Raw genomic sequence first — 8972 nt, forward strand, 5'->3', positions numbered from 1 at the left:
TTTGTCCATGACAGTATCAATAAGAGTGACCACTGAACTGCACAGTCCTTATGGAGATGAAGTCCCACCTTCAGATTGAGAATGGTGTGGAGATGCCAGCATTGGACTGGGTGGGCACAGTAAGAAGTCTCACAACACGAGGTGAAAGTCCAACAGGTTTATTTGGAATCATGAGCTTTCGGAGCACTGCCCCTTCATCAGGTGAGTGGAGAGGTAGGTTTCACAAACACGGCATATATAGGCAAAGACTCTTTACCTATATATGCAGGGGTCGACTATGGCAGGACTGGAAGATCCCATTGGCAGGGAGGGCTCGAAAATCCCACCCTATTTGTTAAGCTATCATGGAGATTTGCATTGACAACCACTAATGATGTCCCTATTTGTGTTGAAGGTAAGGCACTCATATACATAATAGGCAGTATCCTCCTTTGGATTAATCCTGACCTTTTTTCTGCTCTGATGAAGCAAGGACGAAGGGCAGCACGGTGACACAGTGATTAGTACCACTGCCTCACAGCCCCAGAGACACAGGGTTCGATACCAGCCATGGGCAACTGTCTGTGTGGAGTTTGCACGTCCTCCCCGTATCCACATGGGGTTCCTCCGGGTGCTCCAGTTTCCTCCCACAGTCCAAAGATGTGCAGGTTACGTTGACTGGCCATGCTAAATTGCCCCTTAGTATCCCAAGATGTGTAGGTTAGGGAATTAGCCATGGTAAATGTGTGGGATTACGGGGATAAGACCTGGGTAAGATGTTCTGCTGGAGAATTGGTGCAGATGCGATGGGCCAACTGGCCTCCTTCTGCACTGTAGGGATTCTACAGCAGCCAACTCATCCCATCGGCTATTTCTGTTGGCTGTCACTCCTGATTCTCAGCTGCAGTTCAACCTTCGATTTCTAACTTAACGTGGAGCCTGCCCAAATACAGGAAGAAAAGATTTAGAATCAGCAGTGGAAGCCAGGACATAAGTTGTGGAGGCAGAGTTGACATTTAAATATCACAGCACTGGTAAGAGTGGGTAGGAATGTGTTCATTCAAATGAAAGAAAGACTTTTTCACAACTTCAGGACAATCTGTTTTATTTGTTTGTGTGACCTGAGCATCGCTGACAAAGTCAGGATTCATTGTCCATCCCTATCTGGCTCTTGGGAAGGTGCAGTCTGTAGTGCAGGTACATTCTCACAGTGTTTTTCAGAGGAAAGTGCCAAGATCTTCATCTAGTGACAAAGTGAAAAGGGTGGTATATTTCCAAGGCATGATGGAGGATAACCTGCAATTACTATGCAAGGGCTATGGGCTATGGGCTATGGGGAGAGAGCGGGTAAATGGAGTTGAAATCAACCATGATTGAATGGTGGAGTGGACTCGATGGGCCGAATGGCCTTACTTCCGCTCCTATGTCTTATGGTCTTATGGTCTTACTGGTATTCACATGGACCTGCAGATCTTGCCTTTCTGGATAGAAGAGGTCACGATTTTGAAGATGCTGTTGAAGAAGCCTTGGCAAGTCACTGCAGTGCATCATGCAGATGGTACACACTGCTGCCACACAATGTACGTTGGTGGAGGGATTGAATTTTTAAGATGGTGAATGGAGTGCTGGTCAAACTGATTTATTTATCCTGAATGATGTCGAGCGTCTTGAGTATTGTTGGAGCTGCACTCATCCAGGCAAATGGAGAATATTCCATCACACTCCTGACTTGTGCCTTGTAGATGGTGCACAGACTTTGGGGAGTCAGGAAGTGAGTTACTTGCCACAGAATTCCCAGCCTCTGACCCGCTCTTATAGCCAGAGTATTTATATTACTAGTCAAGTTCAGTATCTGGTCAATGGTAAGCCCTAGGTTGTTGATAGTGGGACTTTCAGCGATGGTAATGCCATTGAATGAAACTGGATTCTCTTTGTAGGAGATGTCATTACAAGGCACATGTGTGGTGTGAATGTTACTTGCCACTTACCAACACAAACTTGAATGCTGTCCAGTCTTGCTGCATATTGACATGAACTGCTTCAGCATCTGAGGATTTGTGAATGGTATTGAACACTGTGTAATCATCAATGAACACCCCCACTCTGACCTTGTGTTGTAGCGAAGGGCGTTGATGAAGCAGTTAAAGTAAAGTAAAGTTTATTTATTCGTCACAAGTGAGGCTTACATTAACACTGCAATGAAATTACTGTGAAATTCCCCTAGTTGTCACAGTCCGTGTGCCTGTTCGGGTCAATGCACCTAACTAGCATGTCTTTCAGAATGTGGGAGGAAACCGGAGCACCTGGAGGAAACCCACGCAGACACGGGGAGAATGTGCAACTCCACACAGACAGTGACCCAAGCCGGGAATCGAACCCTGTGAAGCAGCAGTGCTAACAACTGTACTACCATGCCGCCCTTGGTTGGGCTTAGGACACCACCCTGAGGAACTGCTTTTGTGATGTCCTGGCACTGCGATGATTGACTTCCAACAACTACAATCATTTCCTTTGTCTTAGTTATGTTTCTAACCAGTGGAGAGTTCCCCCCTTTTCTGCTGATGTTAGTTTTGCTGAGGCTCCTTGATACCACACTTGGCCAGCCCAACACTGACTTCATATCAATTGCAGTTACTCTCACCTCTCCTCTGAAGTTCAGCTCTTTTGTCCATGTTTGCAACAAGTCTGTAATGAGGTCTAGAGCTGAATGGTCCTGGCGGAACCCTAGAGTCAGTGAACAGGTTATTGCTGAATAAGTGTAGCTTTGGAACACTATCAATGAAAGCTTCCATCACTTTGCTGATGACAGGGGACCAGTAATTGGCTGGATAGAATTTGTCCTGTTTTTGTCAGCAGGATATACCTGGACGGTTTTCCACATGGAAACATAGAAACATAGAAACCCTACAGTACAGAAAGAGGCCATTCGGCCCATCGAGTCTGCACCGACCACAATCCCACCCAGGCCCTATCCCCATATCCCTACATATTTTACCCACTAATCCCTCTAGCCTACGCATCTCAGGACACTAAGTGGCAATTTTTTTAGCATGGCCAATCAACCTAACCCGCACATCTTTGGACTGTCAGATAGTTGCCAGTGTTGTAACTGTACTAAAACAGCTTGGCCAGGGGTTTGGCACAAACCCTCATTACCACAGCTGGGATGTTGTCAGGGCCCGTAGCCTTTTCTTTCTTCATTGCCTTCAGAGTCATTTCTTGATATAACATGGAGTGAATGATTGGCGGATAAGTATCTGTGATGCTGGGGACCTCAGGAGGGAGACTGAGATAGGTCATCCATTGGGTACTTCTGGTTAAAGATGGTTTCAAATGCTTCTTTTGCACTGTCATACTAGACTCCTCCATCATTGAGGATGAGGATATTTGTGGAACCTTGTCTTCCAGTTAGTTGATGATCCGTTCCACCATTCTTGAGTGGACGTGGCAGGACTGCAATGGCACGGTGGCACAGTAGTTAGCACTGCTGCCTCACAATGCCAGGGACCCAGGTTCGAGCCCGGCTTGGGTCACTGTCTGTGTGGAGTTTGCACGTTCTCCCCGTGTCTGCGTGAGTTTTGTCCGGGTGCTCTGGTTTCCTCCCACAGTCTGAAAGACGTGCTGGTTAGGTGCATTGACCCAAACAGGCACCGGAGTGTGGAAACTACGGGAATTTCACAGTAACTTCACAGCCTTAAGTGTGACTAATAAATAAACTTTACTTTAAACTTTGGCTTGTTAGTTGTCTGATCACAGTACACAGTCTATAGCCCACTTCTTCCACTGTGGAACATACATGTAGTCCTGTGTTGTAGCCTCACCAGGTTAGCAAATCATTGTTAGGTGCTGCCTCTGCCACGCCTTCCTGCATTTCTCATTGAACCAGGGTTGGTCCCCTGGTTTGATTGTGATGATATACTGAAGGATGTGCCAGACCATGAGGTTACAGATCATGGATGAATACAATTTGGCTGTTGTGATGGCTCACAGTGCATCATGGATGCCCAGTTTTGAGCCGCTAGATCTGTTCTGAATCTATCCCATTTAGCACAGTGGTCATACCACACAACCAAATGGGTGATGTTCTCAATGTGAAGACAGAACTTTGTACCAAAGCACATTATAGCCAGGAAGTATTTTTGAAGTGTATTCACTGTTGTAATGTAGGAAATACAACAGTTGAATTGTGCATGGCAAAATCTCATGAACTGCAATGAGATGAGGACAAGGTAATTCTCCTCTGTGCTGTTGTTTGAGAGGCAAATGTTGGCTAGGAAATGAATGAGAAAGAACAGGGGTAAATGTATTGTGAACATCAGTTTATAAGATGCAAATTAAGGTGGATGGTAGCTTTCTAATACTTACCCTCATGTAATATGGGAATTATAGATTGTTTGGGGTTCTTTTGGGGGTTGTTTTTGTTTGTGAGTCAGCTTATACTCAAGTGTTTGTGGTAACATTAAACTCTGTATTTGGACATACTGCAGTGTGGTGGTTAGAATGATAACTGCATTTCTCGGACTGAGGAATGTTGGGCTACTATCCATATCACAAAATATCCTGCTGGCAAACTTTGAGCCTCTTAGATGGTTGATCTAGAGGCCAGCTTGCTATTTCCCAATTGGACAGAGGAGAATGTGGTATTTGTCTACAGTGGAAAACACTTCAATGCTCCTCAGTCCGCAGTTTATTGGCAATTCATCTCGCTTCAGGATAATGTAGGTCATGCACTGTTGTTCCTAATACGGGTGCTAATATAAACTGTTTTCTAACTCTGGGCTTCCACGGGGACATGGGCTCTTTGACTTCTCTCTCCATTGCTTGAGAAATATGAGTTCAAATATTCGATTCATATTACGGTGACGTTTACTCTCATCATGATTGAGGACTGAAAAACAATGGATTTTGCATGGCCTGAGAAATTCTTCTTTACATCACTGAGAGTGATTTTAGCCTCATATGTCCAACTGGACATTAATGGGACAAAAACAGAAAATGCTGGAAAATCTCAGCAGGTCTGACAGCATCTGTGGAGAGAGAGTGGAGCCAATGTTTTGAGTCTACTCTGTCTCCACTGTCAGACCTGCTGAGAATTTTCAGCATTTTTCTATTTTTGTTTCAGATTCCAGCATCCACAGTATTTTGAGTTTATCTACGGAAATTGGTGGAATTAGATTGCCAGCAATTTCAGATTGGATTGGTATCCATTTTAGACACCACTGGACATAATTCACTCTCCAATGATTGAAAACCATACACACCAGCACTTTCACACTCCCAGTTGCTCACACATTGATGGATTGGTTCAACCACCTATAGATTTGAGCAGATACGGGTCTTGAGTGGTTTAGCCATCAATCACCTGGTCTAGCTGGTTCATATCAAGTGTTGTCAAGCCTCATTCTCTTATAGCAAACACACCCACTGATCCAAGATCATCCTCGAGAGGGAAGATAAGCTCCCCCCTCTCTACCCTGCTCCATTTGCCCTCACCCTCAGCAAATGTGAGGAGTTTGTGCAAAATCCATCAATTGTCAGCTCTTGCTGTTTCTTCTCTAGCTTTCTCATGCCCACACTGCTAAAAGCCCCAACAGCGTCCCCCTGTACTAGCCCTGAACCTACGTATCTCTCTGGCTTCTCTCCCATTTTCCTATGTGATCTCCCTGAGCTTATTTTGTCCATTGGACACACCTTGACCACATTCCAAGTAAACTGCTCACCACCCAACTTTCCTTCCTGGTCCCCAAGCTAGTTGGCCGTATTAATGGTTCCTTCTCTTCTGATAACATTCCCAACTCTTTCGAAACCCCTTCACCTCCGCCTCTTTCCTCACTAGCTACTGTCTCAATTCTAATCTCCCTTTCCTTTGTTGGGGCCGACAAATTGGTTCCGTCTCGCAATGCTCTGTTTGAATCTCCCTGATCAGGTTACTGTCCACAACATCCTCCTGAAAGCTCTTTCTTGTACTGTCCAACTCAGTGGGACATATGAAAGAGCCATGTGTTTGCACTTTACAAAAGAAGCAACCGGATGGCCATCAGGTCGGCACAGTGGCACAGTGGTTAGCACTGCTACCTCACAGTGCCAGGAACCCGGGTTCAATTCTGGCCTTAGGTGACTGCGTGGAGTTTGCACATTCTCCCTGTGTCTGCGTGGATTTCCTCTGGGTGCTCTGCTTTCCTCCCACGGTCCAAAGATGTGCAGGTTAGGTGGATTAGCCATGCTAAATTGCTCTTTGGTGTCCCTAGATGTGTAGGTTACAGGGATTAACAGGGTAAATCCATGGGGTTATGTGGTTAGGGCCTGGGTGGAATGCTCTGTCGGAGAATTGGTGCAGACCCAATGGGATCCTTCTGCACTATATGGATTCTATAATTCTGTGAATATGAGCAAGGCGTGCAATCCTGGCTGTTTGCTTTTTTCTTTTCCCTTTGCCATCCCAGAGATACCAAGACCATTTGTTGTGCACAAAACGCTAAACTGGCTTATTTAGTCCAGGGATCAAAACTGGGATCTGCCTGAAATGATCTCAGTCAAAATGTTTCTACACATAGACTCATCAAAGCCAGAATCTTTAAGGATGGCACGCAGTCTTTCCCTTCCCACCATTCAAAGAGTGGCTAATGCATCTCCTTGGAGACACCCCGAGGAGCGTCAATTGACTGGAGATGGGACTTCTGCCCCTCAGTTGAGAGGAAGCCCCCACCTCAGAAGGCAGCTGGCTGATTGTCCGGCAGCCCTCGAGACCCAACGATGGCAGAGGCTGCAGTGGACGGGACTGGGATTGAAGGAGAGGTCAGAGGGCAGGGAGCTCATGCAGAGGCCTGACCTTTTGGGGGAGACACCCAATATTGAAAGGAGGCTGTTGATGGAGGTTCCCTACACCCCCTTCCTCCAGAGGCCTGAGCAGGGTCATTTTTTGAGTTTCCCTCTACCCCTGAACTCCTCCTGCCAACCTGAAAACTGAGGTTGGGCAGAAATCAGCCCGTAGGTGGTCATTAATATCGCTCAAGGGCCTCAATTTGGAGAATGGCAGGCCGGCTGGCTTAGGCCTCACCCGTCCCAATGTAAAATTTGCAGAGAGGCCGCAGTGAGTGAGAGCCGGTGGGAAGGGCATCCGAGACCTTCGCAGCACCGCACCCCACCACCCAGCCATACCCAAGCCTGCAAACTTGCTGACAAAGAAACTAAAATTCTGCCCCATGAGAATTCTTGAGCCTTGAATTAAGTTGTTGCAATAATCTAGAATTTTGTTTTCGATGAGTGCAGAATATTATTTGATTGACTGGGGAAAGTGGGATGCTCCGCTGATTTTTAGCATCAAAGTTTTCCTTCACTGCAATCTCTCCATTTTTATGAATTTATTTCATTTGGCCGCTGGGTTCTACTAAAAGATTAATGCAGGAGGAGTCAATGGACAGATGGAGCAGGTATCTGATCTGAGAAATATTTCAGGTTCAAAAGCGCCTCACTTGGGACACAAAAACAGACGGCAAAGGAAGAGGAGAAGATGAGTAGATTAAACAGAATTCTGCTCAAAAGGGCAAATGTCGCACTTGGACAGATTACACAATGGGTGTTGCAACCAAACTGAAGATGAGTTGTTCAAAGTGTCAGTGATTCTGTAATGACACAGACAACGTGCAAGGATTACATTGAAGCAGAACTAATAACCTTTTGCAGAACAAAATAATTGTCTCAACTCAGTAATATTAATTTCTTAAAGTTGAAAGTGATGTATAGTGATATGCACAGTATGTAAAAGATGTTGATTCGACACCATCCCTCCCCAGTGACCTTCTAGTGTTGACTGGACTCTGGCTTGAGTTGAGGGTGATCAAATGTCAGCCAAGCCATTCCAACATGCCAGCCAGTCTGAAAGAAAGTAATCTTATGAGTGAGATTTCCAACCTGACGAGCAAGTAAACAGGCAGTGAGCAATCTGTTAAATATAGCTTGCTGTATCCTCATCCAAATAGCCTTCTTGGTGATATTCAGGGAAATCAGGGCAGCTTGTGGAACAGATAGCCAATCCACTGACTTGTGACATCCCCCCCACTCTACCCACCGCATCCACTCGCCTCGGTACCCCCCCCTGCTCCACCCCCACCTCACACTTCGCTTCCCCATTCAAATGGAAAATTGTGGCCTTTTGGGTGGCACAGTGGCACAGTGGTTACCACTGCTGTCTCACAGCGCTAGGGACCCGGGTTCAATTCCAATCTCGGGTCACTGCTTGCGTAGAGTTTTGTATGTTTTCCCCGTGTCTGTGTGGGTTTCATCCAGGTGCTCTGGTTTCCTCCCATACCCCAAAGGTGTGCGGCTTAAGTTGACTGGCCATGATAAATTGACCCTCAGTGCCAGGGAGATTAGCAGGGTAAATACGTGGGGTTATGGGGATGGGGCCTGGGTGGGATTGTTGTCAGTGCAGATTCAATGGGCCGAATGGCCTTCTTATGCACTGTAGGGATTCTATGATTATACTGCAAAAACTGACCCTGGACACCTCATAAACATACAGTCAATTAACAAAAAACAATGTTGATCCCTACCCAGGTTGACAGCAGAAGCCTTCACAGGACTAGAACAGAGAAGCTCTGACTCCTTCCTGCCAGCTGCATGTTTAGACTGTGAGTTCAGTTTCTAAAATGCCTATCTGTATAAAGAGCTGAACAATCCCCTCTTCCAGTGGCTGCAGGGGAGGCAAACAATCCGATTAGCTAAATGAGGTGTCAGCTTGTGTGTTGCCTACCTCCACCTCATGTAAAAACCAGGTCACGGACCAGAAACCCCACATCCAAAAATTCAGCATGGACCAACTTTCAGCCCATCCCGTGTGTGTTCATCTTCAGCCCGTCAAAAGTATAATAGGACACTGAAGTTTGTTATAATCATTCATGGATGTGGGTGTCATTGGCAAGGCCAGCATTTATTGCCCCTTCCAAGTTGCCTTGAAAAGGTTCACAAGTTAACAGAGATCTTTGTTTTGAGTT

This window comes from Mustelus asterias, chromosome 8 (assembly GCF_964213995.1).
Source record: "Mustelus asterias chromosome 8, sMusAst1.hap1.1, whole genome shotgun sequence".
Lineage (NCBI taxonomy): Eukaryota > Metazoa > Chordata > Chondrichthyes > Carcharhiniformes > Triakidae > Mustelus > Mustelus asterias.